Source organism: Puma concolor, chromosome B1, assembly GCF_028749965.1.
Source record: "Puma concolor isolate L17-30 chromosome B1, mPumCon1.1.hap2, whole genome shotgun sequence".
Lineage (NCBI taxonomy): Eukaryota > Metazoa > Chordata > Mammalia > Carnivora > Felidae > Puma > Puma concolor.
Genome location: NC_141670.1, coordinates 94,808,780 through 94,826,353, shown reverse-complemented (window position 1 = coordinate 94,826,353; position 17,574 = coordinate 94,808,780). Strand labels below are relative to the sequence as shown.

The 17,574-nt window shown below is 37.0% G+C and overlaps 1 pseudogene; it reads left to right on the top strand.

The window, feature by feature from the left end:
- The first annotated feature begins 16,802 nt into the window (after positions 1 to 16,802).
- LOC112859069 (large ribosomal subunit protein eL19 pseudogene) lies at positions 16,803 to 17,507 on the top strand (annotated as a pseudogene).
- The last annotated feature ends 67 nt before the right edge of the window (positions 17,508 to 17,574 follow it).

Here is a 17,574-nt window from a genome sequence, read left to right as displayed (position 1 = left end):
ATTTAGACTTAGTTTTGTATTATCTATTTTGTTCATCGATATAGCTCTATATCTCTAAGCCAATACCATCCTGTTTTAATTGTTTCTGATTTATAGTGTTTTGATATCATGTAGGGAAAATAACGTTGTTATTTTTCAAAGTAGTTGGCCAATTATGTTTTTAAACAGTCTTTTTGAATCAACTTTTTAAACCACATTAAAATCATAGCATAGTGTTCAAATTATTTACTCTTCCAAAACAAATAGAGATAAAGATTAACAATGTGTGTATTTGCTTTCCCCCAATGATCCCATCTGAAAATCCTCATCCTATTCTGTGAGATTCTTTAATATTGACAAATCAGAGTAGAATTTACTCGTAAGTACAGATTTCTGGACTTAAAGTGTTTTTATTTTTCAAATTCAATGAAAATTAGTACTAAAAGTATCCACGTTGTTCCCATAAATGAATATTTTCAACTATAAAATACACTGATTTTTTTTTGAAGAAAGCTTTATCCTAATTGTTTGTTATATACATCTACAAACAATATGATTTTTTTGCCATAATGAAATATATGTCAATATTTCGGGGAGATATGTTGCTGGTACTATTACATTATATTTAATTAATTGCTTTGCTGATTGAGTTCTATTTATTTTATACCTGCTAAAGTAAGATTGTGCAAAATTTCACTTGTACCTTAACTTATATATGAATTCAGTTTGAGACATAGATAGAAGTATTGTTTCTGACATTGGAATCAGCAAAGGGTAACAGACAATAACATGGCTGATTACTAAAGTAGAAGATGTAAATTTTGCTACATTTCTATGCATTAAAAGCCTCAGAATCCCTGAATTTTAATATAACATACAATGAAGTGTATCAAATGAGATTCCCCTATCTCGCCTGGTAATAATGTGGTTAAATCACAATGTGAACACTTTAAAGGGCAAAAAAAAAAAAAAAAAAAAAAAAAAAAAAGGCTTTAAAAAAACCTTTGCCTCACTTAGTTTCAAGAATATCTCATTTTATTTAAAAGTCTTATTGAACTTTCCTACACTTTCTTCCATGACTGACTTTTACAATATTAGGGTCTTGGTTGTCACCTCACCTAAAGAACCAAAGACAAGAATGGTGAATGATTCTATGGAAAGATATAACCTGGAAATTGGATGCAATGAAACTAAGATGCAGAAGTACGTAAAGGAAAAAAAAAAAAAAAGGACAATCGTATATTTCAACTGCGACAAGGTATCTGCTTAACCATGCTTTAGCCATAGTGATGAACAGTAGTGGCACTCAAATAGCATAAGCTTTTAAAAATACAAAACTATCACCTATCATTTGCTTCTGAAGGGGATTGAACTTAAAATGAGGCTCCAATTTATCTAATAAATGTGAAATTCAGACATTATTCTGCCTATGAGACCCAACTTGATTAAGACATAAAATCTCACTAGATAATGTCAAGTAGGGAGAAAAGAAGGCACAGTATCCTTAGCTTTCCTTTAAGAATTCAAACTAGTATTTCACATTACTGCAGATGAAGAATGTACAAAGGCTTTGCTTTATATTAATGCAATCAAATAATCAAGAGAAAACATAGTCTAATGCTTATTAGTATGGTCTTCTGAGACAGACTTCTAGAATTCACCTTCTTGCTCCAATGCTTACAATCTATGTGACTTTGCATAAATTCCTAAACCTCTATGTGTCTTACTTTTCTTGATACTGAATAGGGAAGATAAGAATACATTACACCTTGGTTTGTGAGCATAATTTACTCCGGAAACATACTTGTAATCCAAAGCACTTGTATGTCAAAGCCAATTTCCTCTTAAGAAATAATGGAAACTCAGAGGATTTGTTCCCCACCCAAAAATATTCACATAAAAATGATTACGATACTGTAATATAACACAAATAATAAGGAAAATGCACAATATAAAGAAAAATAAACAAATTAATCTGACTTTGCTTTGAAAACCTTCGTGGCTGGTGTGAAGGAAAAGAGAGGAAGGTTATTGTGTATGGCGACTTTCACTCACTAACGGATGTTGACTGCAGCACAGTATTAATAAACTCTTGTCATGTACTGTATTTATTGTAACTGTCAATAAAGCAACAGAGGAAAAGGTCTATATCTGCAGGCAGCCTGACTTAGAATGAAGCAAAGCATTCCCAAGCTTACTCTTGTATGAGAAAGCAAAGGACGGTCCATAGGTGCTTTGAAGTGACCAAAAAATACACTAGTGCCTGAGACTGAGCATAGGAACATAGGAGACGATCACCCACAATCACACAGGGAGGGGGAGAGAGAGAGAAAGAGAGAGAGAGAGGCTCAGTTGTGATCTTGTGACATTTGGCATCACGTAATACTGGTATTGCAACATATCGCTCGTTTATCAAGTTAAAATTTATTAGAAATTTTTGCTCATCTTGTGGAACGCTCACAGAACAAGTTACTTGAAATCCAAGGTTTTACTGTAGTTTCCTTACAAGATTGTAATAATAGCAAAATATTTTAAAATGTGTAAAGAACTTAAGTGAAATGTCCACTTTGTGAAGTAAAGAGACATTAGAATATTTTAATGGGTGAAGAGAAATGATTTTATTTTTAAATATTTACATTCACTGCTTTCTGAGGAATGCATGTGAGGAATAGAAGAAAAAAGATGTACAATGGGATAAGTTACATGGTATTTCAGGGTACCCAAATTTTAAAAGTTGGTGTTTTGGGCCAAGACATTAGCAAGAAAAATGGGGATATATCTTGTATAGAGAGTCCACAGAATTCCCTGTAGGTTGGGTAGGTCTGAGAGTTATTTTACAGCTCAAATATGCAGGTCTGTGCTTATCTCCAGGGATACCTTGATGTCTGGCTTTAACACTGGCAAGTTTAAAAGAAATTATCTAAATAACTAACAAATGATTTATGATGTCCCTTTTATAGTCTGGAATTCCCTAAGAGCACCCAGGCCAAGTTTTCTCTATTAGTGGCTTTCACCTGACTGATCAGTTAAACAGCCTAGTTCAGCACTATGACCAAAAAGGCATAAATAACCCTGCTGAGAACTCCCTCCTTGAACTGTCTGGAAACTATAATTTGTCAGATAAATCTTGACCCTTCGATCCAGAGAAAAAAGTGTATCCTTGTGGGAATGAGAACCCCAGGGAATTTGTGCCTGGATGACTCTCAGACCTTCAATGTTTGCACTTTCTTTGTCATCATTAAAAGTCTTACCTGAGAATGCTCTGTGAATTCTTGTGAGCATTTTCAAAATATCTCCAAGCTTCTTAAATATTTGCATGATATTGGGAATTGGGGGTTGAATGAAAGGTTTTTGTCAGGAGCATCTGGCTAAATCCAGTGTCTTCTATTGAGAAGTGGGTCAGTGCTAGGGTATGGATAGATATAGCAAGAGTTTATTTTTTTTAATGTTTATTTATTTTTGAGAGAGACAGAGAGATGGAGAGACAAAGAGAGAGAGAGAGATACGGAGTGCAAGTGGGGGAAGAGAGAGAGACAGAGACACAGAATCTGAAGCAGGCTCCAGGCTCTGAGCTGTCAGCACAGAGCCCCATGTGGGACTTGAACTTAGGAGCCTTGAGATCATGACCTGAGCCAAAGTGGGACGCTTACTTGACTGAGCCACCCAGGCACCCTGAGATCATTTTGTATATGTTAATTTTGACATACTCATTAATTAGGGCATATTAGATTGAGATACTATGTAAATAGTCTAGAATTCAGGGAATGGATTGGGATTGAAAATATTAATAAATTTTACATAACATTATTTATGTTATTTAAAACCATGAAAGAAATGATGTGAGGGGAGTTGCAGAGTGAATTTACACATCAATCAATGGAGGAGAAGCTAACAAGGAAGATGGAGTCATTTGAATGAAGTGGAGGGGCGCCTGGAGTCTGTTAAGCGTCCATCCGACTTCAGCTCTGGTCATGATCTCACAGTTAGTGAGTTCAAGCCCTGTGTAGGGCTCTGTGCTGACAGCTCAGAGCCTGGAGCCTGCTTCAGATTCTGTGTCCCCTCCTCTCTCTCTGCCTCTCCCCTGCTCCTGCTCTCTCTCTCTCAAAAATGAATAAACATTAAAAAAATAAAAATAAATAAATGAAGTGGAAAACCAGGTGTGTGTCATGACAAGTCCAAGAATAGAGAATCTTTTAAGAAGATGGAATGAGCACCCATGTTGAATATTTTCAAAAGTCTAAAGTCAGATGCATTCAAAGAAATACTGTTGAATTTAGTCACATGGAGGCCACTGGTGAATTTAAAAAAATATATATTTCACAGTGGAGTTGTGGGGAGAGAAGTCTTATTCATTATCAAATATGAATACATGAATAATTATTCTTGTTCATAGAATTCACTCAAGTGATCATTGGAATTATTTTTGCAATGTATATCCATATATATGGATATGTGTATATATTTTACCTTGATCATTTCCTTAAAACAGTATTCTAAGATCATCGTGATCACTCTTCTTAACCTCTAAGTCTTTCTAAACTCCTCATCATGCTTTTTTAAAATAATAGGAAGATGGCTATTGCTTTGGCCCTGTTTGATTTTTCCTGAACATATTGCTCCTCTGCAAGCCACAGGATATTTCAATTAAACCTATGTTCCACTGATGTATATATACTCTATTGTAATTGGGATTTCTTAAATGAGCCGTTACATATTTTCCTCCAAAGATGTTCTATTTAGATTCTAAACATGTAAAAGCATTGCACTCTGTCTATTTACCTAGTTTTGCACATATCCCTAACAGCTCTGGGGCTTTTTGCCACTAATGCAAGTGGGTGTTTATATACTAAGTGTTTGTTTATTCATGATAGTTCCAAAATGTTTGGAAAGTAATAAAAAATCAATAATCTTGTGGTCATGGAAATTTTCCCCAAATTTCAATTTAAGTTATGTTTATATTCTCAACATTGTACGAGTGTTCAAAGCAGTGTAACCATCATTTCCGTTAAAGTAAACTTGAAAACTGTTGTCACAACTGTGCTTGCTAGGTAAGTGAAACAGTGGTTCTTGGACTGGTGTGAATTCAGGATTACAGACACCCCTACATCCATGCCATCCACCTTTCTCCCTAAAACACACTGATGCACACACACAGGTACACACTCTGCCTTCAAATATCCCCTGATGCCTAATACTTTTGTATATGTTTTGGTCTATTAGTTTCGTAAATATACCACAGATGCAATCAATGGGTTCAATATTATTGTATCAAAAAAGTTCATTTAATAACGACTTCTTGTGAAAGAAGTGTATGGATTCATCAATTCACCTTTTCTCATGGTCTTAGCAAAGTTCTTCGATCATCCTGTCATGAATATTAGTGTCTTGTGACTACATAACTAATCCCTTACAATCTTGACTTAAAACAATTACAATTTACTCTCTCACACTTCTGGGGAAGCCTGATGTCTGGGGTCAAGGTGTCAATAAGGCCACCCTCTGAAGAATCTAGAGAAGAAGCTGTTCTGTCTCCAGCTTCCAGTGGCTGTTGGAATTCCTTGAGCTGTAGCCGTGTATCTCCAATCTCTGACTTCATGGTCACATTACCTCCTCCTCTTCTTTCTCCCAAATCTCCCTCTGCCTCACTCTTATAAGAACATTTCTCATTAGATTTAGGGCTGACCAGGATAATCTAAGAAACATTCTTCTTTGCAAAACTTTCAATTTAATCATGTCTTTTGCTATACAAGGTGGTATTCACAGTTTCCAGAGATTAGGACATGGATTTATCTTTGTAAGGAGGGGGGATACCATTAAGCTTACTATACTTATTATCTTCAGTATGAAGATATGAAGTATGATTTTATCTTCATAAATCATAAGTATGATTTATCTTTGGAAGGATGGGGGATACCATTAAGCTTACTACACTTATTATCTTCAGTATGAAGTATGATTTTTTTTAAGTTTATTTATTTTGAGAGAGAGAGAGAAAGAGTGGGTACAAGTGGGGGAGAGGTAGAGAGAGAGGGAGAGAGAATCCCAAGCAGTATCAGATGATTCTGATCTTAAAGTTATTATATACACCAAGTTACATTTTAATAAGAATGGAGCATTGGTCAATTGGCAATGGGACTTAGAAGGAGGTCTCTCAGTGATTTGTCAATACATGGACAAATACATGGAAAACAGCAACAGAACCATCCAAGAACGAGGTGATGGCTCTCTCTCAGCACCCAGTACCCATCTTCCCTTCTCTTGGTAACTTTCTTCTGTGTCTTCATGCCATTCTCAAATTTGGTAAATTTAAGAAATGAGCATAAGACTTCCCTATAAGATTACAGTGACAATGGAATAAAATGTTACTCTGGTTTTTAAAAAGATTCTAAATTTCATATTTTCATTAATAAAGGAAAAACAGTGAATAAATTCATAAATGGTCATTTCTGTCATAAATTCTGTGTACAAATCAATGCACTGGAAGCTGTGTTCTTTTTAATATTTATGTGTTTATGTTAGAGAGAGAGAGAGAGCAGGGGGGAGGGGAAGAGGGAGAGACAGAAAAAATCTCAAGCAGACTCCATGCTCCTGGAGCAGGCATGGAGCCTGATACAGGGCTCGATCTCATGACCCTGGGATCATAACCTGAGCCGAAACAGAGAGATGGATGCTGAAACAACTGAGCCACCCAGGCATCCCCATAGAAACTGTGTGTCTATAGTCACTAACATTCTAGTTTTTTTCTGTATTTCCTATATCCCTGACTACTGGGAGGGAACAGACTGAAATATAGAAGAAAAAAAATATAAAATCTGATAGTAGCTGGCATTTATTGAGCATTTACTATTATCAAGTATAGGATAAATATTACTGTAACAATTTGTAATAGTAACTGATTTATTCCTCACACTATTTAATTTTGTCTGTTTCACAGATGAAGAAACTGAAGCCCAGAATACTTAAGTAAATGGTTGGAGTTACAGAGCACAAAGCTAAGAAGGGTTAGGTTTAGAAGTTGTGATAATTACTTTTGTGTGTCAACTTGACTGGCTTATGAGACGGCCAGATATTTGGTTAAACATTATTTCTGGGAGTGTCTGTGAGGATGTTTCTGGCAGAGATTAGCATTGGATGGATAGGTTGATGAAAGTAGATTGCCCTACCCAATGCAGGTGCCATCATCTAAGCCACTGAGGTCCTGAATAGAACACAAAGTTGGAGGAAGAAAGAATTTACATTCTTTTTGCATGACTGTTTGAGCTGGGACATCATAGTCCCCTGCCCCTGATGCTCCTATTTGCAGGCCTTGGAACTTAGACTGGAATCTACATTTTTGGCTCACCAGTTCTAAAGCCTTCAAACTACACAGCAGGCTTTCCTGGGTCTACAGCTTGTAGAAGCCATACTGTCCGATTTCCCAGACTATATAATCATATGAGTCAATGCTTTATAAACAAAGTCTTTAGATAGATAGATAGATAGATAGATATGTAGATAGAAAGATACATTATAGATAGATAATTTCTTACTGGTCCTGTGTCTCTGGAGAATCCAGAATAATACAAAAGTCAAACTCAGATAACCTGGTTCTGGCATCTGAGCACTTATTCTTTAGGCTATGCAGATTCTCAAAAAAGTATTGCTTTATAAAAGCAATGCTACTGTTTGCATTTAAAATTTTCATTTCATGGTGCACCCGTGGGGCTCAGTTGGTTAGGCAACTGGCACTTGGTTTTGGTCTCATGGTTTGTGGGTTCAAGACTCATGTCGAGCTCTGTGCTGACAGTCCAGAGCCTGTATGGAATTCTCTCTCTCTCCCTCTCTCTCTGACCCTTCCCCATTCGATCTCCCTCTTTCTCTCTCTCTCTCTGTCTCTATTTCTCTCTCAAAATAAATAAATAAACTTAAAAAAAAAATCATTTTAAGAAAAAAATAGAAGTTTTGTTCCACCTGGAGAACATACAAGTTGATTGTGATTTTTTTTCTTAAAACTGCATTAAAGAGTCTCATATGAACCAGAACTCTCTTTCTCATCCTGTACAAACAGAAGCCTTCAAGTCAGTCGTGCTTATTGCTCAGATTTTTCAGGAAAATAATTGTCATTGCCAGGATTTAGAACTCCAAAACAATGATTTTGGATAAGGAATAAAATTGAGTCACTCTGCATTCAAATAATCACGGCTTCCAATTATTAACCCTCTACTACACATCAGATCATATATATTATCTTGAACTCTCAGAACAATTATAGAGATGACAAAGTTGAAGTTCAGGGATTTTTGAACTTGATGAAGCTCATTCAACTAGTAAATGGATGAGCTGGGATTTGGATCAATCTTGGACTGAATCCAAAGTTCGTAATTTTTCTACTAGGACAAATTGCTTTTGACAGTATCACAGAAACCTGTTAAACTGGCAAAAACTTTCAAAAGTGTGTTAATTTCACCTACATTATAGCCAAGAACCTAGAATATTTGACTTCATAATACTATTAAATCATAGTGATTATAATGATAATTATTGGGGGATTAGATTAAGGTATTTTTGACTGAAATCTTTCAGTTCTAAGTTTATAACCATATCATCTCGTAGAAAACAAAGAAATGTTCAGGCATGTCTTACTTAAATCTTTCTTTTCAGAATAAATTCAATACAAAAAGTGGAATATACTTATTCTTCTAGTGTGCATGTGCAATTGGAAAAATAGAACATAGACCATGAAGGCCATAGTGTTTTTTTTTTTAAATTTTTTTTTTCAACGTTTATTTATTTTTGGGACAGAGAGAGACAGAGCATGAACGGGGGAGGGGCAGAGAGAGAGGGAGACACAGAATCTGAAACAGGCTCCAGGCTCTGAGCCGTCAGCCCAGAGCCTGACGCGGGGCTCGAACTCCCGGACCGCGAGATCGTGACCTGGCTGAAGTCGGACGCTTAACCTACTGAGCCACCCAGGCGCCCCGGCCATAGTATTTTTAAAAATGCTGTCAACTTCACTGGTCACAGTCACTTTCTTTCCACTGGAAGCTGACGATAGGTCAAATAAAAACAGTAGAAGTTTTACCACGTGAATCAGTATCTTAACATTTCTGCTTTATTTCTCTTTGAGATAAATTCTATAGCGTTTCACCCCAAATTCTCCATGAGAATAAAAGCAGTCTAGTATTACAACACCAATGTTTTTGTAAGTACGAGCACTGAGAGTTTGCCCAAAACCATCTGTCGTATTTACCATCTATCTCCCCAAGTTATAGTGTAAACATCAACATTGCATTTCAGATACATATACATTTACCATTAGTCAAGCCAAAAATGTTTAACAATAGGTTATTGCTTTATTTCCAGTACTTTAGAGTGAAGTATATGGCGGTTGTTAAATAAATAAATAAATAAATAAATAAATAAATAAATAAATAAATTTAGTTGGATTAGATAAGCTCATTTCTCATGATGACTTCAATGTTTATACAGAATAGAAAATCAAATACTCCCTGGAAAGTCATATCAGAGACTTGCTTTTGATATAGATGTAAATATTAATGGAATAATGAACATATTACTGTACTTTGTTTGGGGCGCCTGGGTGGCGCAGTCGGTTGAGCGTCCGACTTCAGCCAGGTCACGATCTCGCGGTCCGGGAGTTCGAGCCCCGCGTCAGGCTCTGGGCTGATGGCTCAGAGCCTGGAGCCTGTTTCAGATTCTGTGTCTCCCTCTCTCTCTGCCCCTCCCCCGTTCATGCTCTGTCTCTCTCTGTCCCAAAAATAAATAAACGTTGAAAAAAAAAAAAAAATTTAAAAAAAAAAAAAAAAGAAATGATGGTTAAACAATGTCAACTTAACAGAAAATGAGTGTAAGTGTAATTATTTGGTATAATGAATTTATGAAGAAGTCAAGATAAAGGTCACAAGCAGGAAACTAAATACTGAGGGGGGGCGGCGGTGAGGAGAAGAAAACAAAGAACAGAGTAGTAAACATTTTATTTTCTATTTTAGGGGACAGAGCCCTCAAAGCAGATGCACTTGTCCCAGAACCCCTCTACATTGTAACACCAGTTAATGTTGGGTAAAATTTTCCAGCGATGCTGTATAATTTCAGCATCATCATGCAGCAGTGGTATGCAGACATCTTGGGTTTCATTTGCCCTTGATTTATATTTTACACACCATACGCTATTCATCATTTGTTATTTGTATTTTTCCATCATTACAGAACATAAAATGAATTGCTTTACCAGTAGGAAATATAAATACAGGCACTTCTTCCTCCGTATCTCCTTCAAACTCCCACCTAAGCCCCAACAATACCTTTATCTTTAGAAAGTCCAATATTCCTCACCCTAGGTTTTCATTAACCAAATTTTTGAATAGTCTTGAGAGATTTCTCATTTCATGTTGTGGGAGGTGATGAGGCAGGGTCACTTCTAAATGCTAGGATGAAAAGCTGGAACAGAAATATTCTCTCAAATCCTCTACCGCTTGAGCTCCAATTGTCTAGCTACTGTCACTAGGCGGCACTGTGGAGTCCCAGTCTGCCCCAGTCTACTGGATGTTTTTGCTGCTATAAATGACGTCTTTATTAACACAGGAGTGCAAGGTCATAGCTCTTTCAATTCACATTCCATGCTTAACTGTGACTCAACGGAATATGACCCTAATTCAGAGTGGCATAAGCCAGAAAGACTTCAAGTCTGGCTACCAACTGTCTACCATCAGTCCTTAGGTCCTGTGTGTTGACACTAATTCACCAGTCTGTTCTCCACTCCGGACTTCCACATTCAATTCCCTGGTTTGAGTAAACTTACTCCGGATAAAGGGTGGGAAATACTGATTATTTCCTTCAAGGATATCCAGAATCCTTACTCGCATTGGTACTTCTCACACTATACATTTAAGGTCCCAAACAGAGAACACCTTCAAGCCACAATATTCTATTAAGCACTTTTCCTAGGCGATGGGAACTGTAAGCAAAAAACCTGCTTTTTCCAACTATGGAAGTAGAAGCAGCTGGTATATTTATGCATTTTCACTCCATCTTGCATTCTGTTGTACCAGATATTTGACATATTGGATATCTGACGTGGAAAAGAGGAGAGAAAATTTCTCAGAAGGGCTTTCCTCAACATTGTATGGTCAAGATTCAAAATAGATAGCGATTTACATTTTAACTGTCCAATCACAGTCTGTCTTGCTCACTTTGGGAAGTTTCTGCTTCAAAAGGCATGAAATACAGATGCTTTTTATCTTAATGTAATATGTCATGAGATAATAAAAAGAAAATTGGTAAAATGCTTTTTACCTATGTTACTTGATCACCTTTTTTCTTTTTCTAAATAGCCTCTTTGCCGAATGAAGTCTTTTTTAATTCTTTAAAATGTTGTTTTACATTGCTAACAGCGCATAGTAATCCCATTCAGTTGAATGTAGCAAATATAGCATAACAATATTCTCATGCATAAACACAGATTCACTTAATACATTAACTTCTGCAAATTGCTGATTTGTGGTAGTCTTAAATATCTGCAACATGCAGTAAAGTTGCTAGTACAAGATAATTTGTTAATCTGCCCTACGCATATTAAAAAAGAAAAGTTAATAATGTATTACAAATAATTTCACATGTCATATATTTGCCATACAAAGTAGGTATTTTCAGAAACACTGACTTTCCAAAGACATATTTTCTAATAAAAATTTGTTTTCTTGTACCATATAACCAGTAAAAGACATCTGCATTGTCAATAGATGGCAGCATAACTCTTTAGGAGTCGTGGGGAACTACTTTACAGTTGAAGATTATAGCTATTAGCATGCTAAAAATGGTAATCTCAGTGAAGCTTTCTCATTGCATTTTCCTTAATACTTCATTGCACGGATGCTACCTATTTCCAAAAAGGAAGCTGAAAAAATATGTAAACCATAAATACTTTATGGTCCAGTTTTCGTTTTTTTTTAAAGGTGTATAAATTTGGTGTTAGGTCTGTGGGATGAAGGAAAAGATATCACTGTTGACACATTAATGTATGAGTCTCTCACTTCACTGTGAGACCTTGAAATTTTAGTTTGACATACAGCATGTGAACTTTTAATAAATCATCAATAACCTCTCAGTCTGAAGGGCACTTTTAAATAATTTTTCAAGAAATTACTGAAAAATACTTGAGCATCAATCTGTCTTTTCTAAGAAGACAAGGATTTAATTTGTGAGAGTGGAATCTCTGTTTTCAACACTTCAGGGGATCTGCTTTAGAGGGAGGAAAGCAAGCTGAACTTTTCAAATTTCTTCCATAAAATCATACATGGATCAGGTAACTCCTTAAGGAAAATCAAGTTCTTTATGGACTGTTTGAATTGTATTCAGGTGGCCCAAGTTGCCTCTAAAGTTGAGGTTGCTAGGGCTACAATACTCCTACAGATATAAACACTGGCCATAAAGATATAATGTGTTAACACCATAGGAGAAGAAAAACAAGAGATACAGTGATTTGTTTCAGTAGACAAGGTTTCTGCCCTGGAGCTATCACTTCGAGATATAAAAAAGCATTCCTCACATAGGGCAAACAGAAAGGTAATAGCTCTATAATTAGTTTTAGTAATTCTGAGCAATCAAAATTATATCGTAACTTTACTAAATATTAGTGAAGTAATCTTTATCAGTTTGAAGAGTGATTCCTGGAATATTTCTGTTTTTTTCATACGTTTTAATTACTAATTTCCCAATACAAAAAACCCTCAATTTCCGTGAAATCTGTTTTACTTACTAAGTCTATGACGGAGGTCTTTCTCTGACATGTATTCTCACCCATACAAAGAGTTTTAATTTTAAGTAACTTATACAGATAAAAAAAAAAAAAAAGTTTCGTAATGGGCACTGGTGTCCTTCATCATGTCTACAGGGCAAAAACATCTTCCTATTTAAAAATCTGTCCTGACCAACTGTCTTCAAGTAGCAAGTACTATCATTAGTATTGTTTCTCTAGGTAAATCACTTTGTTCATTCATTCATTGATAATTGATTTATCCATTCACCAAATATTTAAATGAATGTGTACTGTGTTTCAGGCACTGTGCTAGGCATGATATTTTCATAGTGTAGAAATCTCTTCCTTTCTCTCCCACCCAACAAAATATAAAGACATATGAACAACTGTTATTGCCTTGGAGACTTACCGAGAAGATAACAGGAGTCACTGTTTTAACTGACCTCCACATAACCTTATCCCAAGAAGATCAAAGTTCTATGTTTCCTTTGTACAACAGACTGACTGATGCCCAGACCATGTTGTATGTGTTACTCTACAATATACCCCCCACCAGTTTACTTGTATGTTTAGACTCAGTGATGTTTATTACAATTCTTATTTATGCCAGTCACACCCAATGTGTGTTTTTCATTGCTAAAAAAAAAAAAAAGTGCAAAAAATAGTTTCAAAAGTAGGTTCTCAGAATATTAACTTAAAAACTAAATCTTTTGAGAAACTAAAAACACAAGTTGGTTAAAAAAGATTTGCTTTTATTAGAAATCATGCCAACTATAATTTTTTTTAATGTTTATTTATTTTTAAGACAGAGAGAGAGAGACAGAGTGTGAGTGGGGGAGAGACAGAGAGACAAAGAGAGAGACACAGAATCTGAAGCAGCCTCCAGGCTCTGAGATATCAGCACAGAGCTGGAGGCAGTTTTTGAACTCATGAACAGCCAGATCACCAGTGAGCTGAAGTTGGAGGCTTAACCAACTGAGCCACTCAGGCACCCCTGTATTAACTTGATTACATCTGAAAGGACCCTTTTTCTAAATAATCACATTCACAGGTTCCAAGTGGATGTGAATTTTGAAATTAGTCAACCTAGTATGTACAAGTGCCAAATATATTTGGTTTAATGTTTAATGAATGCATTTGTCCCTTTTATGAACCTTTGTTTTAACCATCCTTTTAGTTAACTCATTGTGATGGTAAGAGATGAAAGGTCTAGCCCATTATTATGAAAACAAAAGGTAATAAGTCCTTTCCTTGTCTAGAAAGAAAGAAGAGAGGTGGGAAATGATTTTATTTTTAATGTTTTTCTATTTAAACTCAACCAAATGTGCTCATATACAAAATCTAGAAAGTAGGGAGAATAAATCTAATACTCCATCATTAGTTCATCCCAAATAATTTAAATTCTTATTTTTTTAAGGAGTCATTTGCTTTTATTTTATTTATTTTTTTTTTCAATGTTTATTTATTTTTGGGACAGAGAGAGACAGAGCATGAATGGGGGAGGGGCAGAAAGAGAGGGAGACACAGAATCGGAAACAGGCTCCAGGCTCTGAGCCATCAGCCCAGAGCCCGACGCGGGGCTCAAACTCACAGACCGTGAGATCGTGACCTGGGTGAAGTCGGACGCTTAACCGACTGCGCCACCCAGGCGCCCCAGGAGTCATTTGCTTTTAAATTCATGTGCTTAGAACACCCAAACTGCTACTAAAGATAAAGAGAATGCTCAGGAATTCTAGAATCTTACCAGTTTATCCAGGGTTGCTATTTGATATTGTAGATATCTTACAGTTAATAAACTAGGGGCGCCTAGGTGGCTCAGTCGGTTAAACATCAGACTTCAGCTCAGGTTATAATCTCATGGTTCCTGGGTTCGGGCCCCGGGTTGGGCTCTGTGCTGACAGCTCAGAGCCTGGAGCCTGCTTTACATTGTGTGTCTGCCTCTCTCTCTACCCCTCCCTCACTCACACTCTCTCTCTGTCTGAAAAATAAACATTAAAGAAAAAAATTTTATATTTAATAAACTGTAGTGAACAGCTCAAGAATTAAGGATAATATCCTAGGTTAAGAAGACCTGTTAACTGACTAACCTCATTTTACAGTGTGTTTGATTGTTTAGTGAAAATGCTTTATCTATGAGTCTGAACTTATGTCTATATAGTAGCAACACCTTTCCATATTATAGAATTCATGAAAATAGACAGAAAAATTCATTTATTCATGAATGAATATTTATTTGGTGAATTATTAACGAATTTTAATACTCCCTAACCTTATGACATGTGCACACTACAGAGCAAGATAAACATTAAACAAAAAAATTACAAATAAATTATAACTTCAAAATTGCCATGAAGTCGACTCAAGTGTCTAGTTAACTATGTATCCTACAATTAATTGGGGAATTTAAGATGTTCCTAATCATATGATTTGATTTTAAGAATGTCTCTGTTGGGGCGCCTGGGTGGCGCAGTCGGTTAAGCGTCCGACTTCAGCCAGGTCACGATCTCGCGGTCCGGGAGTTCGAGCCCCGCGTCAGGCTCTGGGCTGATGGCTCAGAGCCTGGAGCCTGTTTCCGATTCTGTGTCTCCCTCTCTCTCTGCCCCTCCCCCGTTCATGCTCTGTCTCTCTCTGTCCCAAAAATAAATAAACGTTGAAAAAAAAAAAAATTAAAAAAAAAAAAAAAAAAAAAAAGAATGTCTCTGTCTTGTGGTATCTAAGATAACAAATAATGAGTCTGGTGCTTAATCTACTGAGCCACCCAGGTGTCCCCCATGTTTACTTTTTCTTTTCAGTCCATGTTTTACCTTGCCTTTTAGCAGCCCTGGTAAACTTTCATCGAAACAGGGACATCATATATTGCATAGAAACCTAGGTGAAGTGGCCTTTAATATGGGGTTTCCCCTTTCTCTTTTCAGGAGTTAGGCTCTACTAAGCATTTGGTGTAGTTGTTAAGTGTCAGAGGCTTAGGCTTCATGTAGCGTCCTAATTTTTGTCTACCCCGTTATCTTTGGAGTTCTCTAGACACTCTAACTTAAATAGAGTTAAGTGTGTTGCAGTTGTCTAGTGGTAATTCACTGTGATTGTAGTGCAGTGTTTCGACGTGGAGGTAAGATAGTGAGGACGGGAGGCGTTTCATTATCTTGTGATTAAATCTGAGCTTTTCAACTCAGTCTACGTCCCTTACTTGTGACCTTCCAAAGAATTTTTAAGCCTTTTTGAACCCTTGTGTGTAACAGAAAGGCTAGAGGGCACACTAACATTTAACCACCACCTCTACCGCCATCCTCAACCAGCCCCCGATCCCAGCCCCCACTGCAGGTAGATAAGGCTCCAGGAAAAGTAAAGTAGATTTTTGAGGCGGGACTTCGATATTAAGAACAAAACCCTGTAGCCTGACATTATTTCCAAAAGCATATATCTTTTTCTCCTGGACACATTTTTTAAATGGTAATCTGTCTACCTGCCCAAACAAAAAGGAGAGTTTTACCAACTTTTACCAGGAAACATAGGCTCCTGGAGTGTAGGGCCCCCCTCCAGACCGAGTCCCCCAGTGTTGTTAACTCTCGGGCCAGTGCAGACTCAGTCTCCAGCCATTCATCAGTTTAAGTATTCTCTTACCAGTTACTGGTTCCAATGGGTTCTGTACCTCGTAAGCTGCTGTATTCATCTGTTTCTCCAGTTTTCTGGACAGTGATTTTCCCCTTTGACCACTGTTCTCTGATGGATCTAAGAATTGTTGATTTTCATTTTCTTCAGCTTTGTTTCTTGTTGTGAAGGTGGAGTAATGACTTCCTAAATCGTTACATGTCAGAATAAAAACGACAAGGTTCTTTTGAAGAAAGTATCTTGGCTATCTGTGGTACAGGTGTCCAACGCAAAAACTTATATGAATATTTCTAAGGGCTTTATGCCAGGTTCAGTTTCTTTTGGAGAAAGTGCTTTCTATGGTAATTCAAGATGCTTTTGTTTAAATAAATTTTTCAAAGTTCATTATGCATATAGTTCAAATTTGGTATAAACATTTCCAATATAAATTTAAACTTGAATTAGAAAAATTATTTTAGAGTTCTTTCCTTTCAGCGCTGCGGCCGCAGCCATGAGTATGCTCAGGCTTCAGAAGAGGCTTGCCTCCAGTGTCCTCTGCTGTGGCAAAAAGCAGGTCTGGTTGGATTCCAATGAGACAAGTGAAATAGCCAATGCCAACTCCCGTCAGCAGATCCGGAAACTGATCAAAGATGGGCTGATCATCCGGAAACCTGTGACTGTCCATTCCCGGGCTCGATGCTGGAAAAACACTTTGGCCCGCCGAAGGGCAGACATATGGGCATGGGTAAGAGAAAGGGTACTGCCAATGCCCGAATGCCTGAGAAGGTAACCTGGATGAGGAGGATGAGAATTCTGCGCCGGCTGCTTAGAAGATACCGTGAATCTAAGAGGATTGACCGCCACATGTATCACAGCTTGTACCTGAAAGTGAAGGGTAATGTGTTCAAAAACAAGCGGATTCTCATGGAACACATCCACAAGCTGAAGGCAGACAAGGCTCGCAAGAAGCTTCTGGCTGACCAGGCGGAGGCCCGCAGATCTAAGACCAAGGAAGCACGCAAGCGCCGTGAAGAGAGGCTCCAGGCCAAGAAGGAGGAAATCATCAAGACTCTGTCCAAGGAGGAAGAGACCAAGAAATAAAATCTCCTCTCTGTTGTCTGTACATAGTGGTTTTGGCAGCAACACAGATCAGTTCTTCAATAAAACAAATCTTTATCTGTCAAAAAAATATATTTTATGTACACTAGTAATTATTGAAGTAATTATGGTGAGGGGCACCTTGGTGGCTCAGTCGA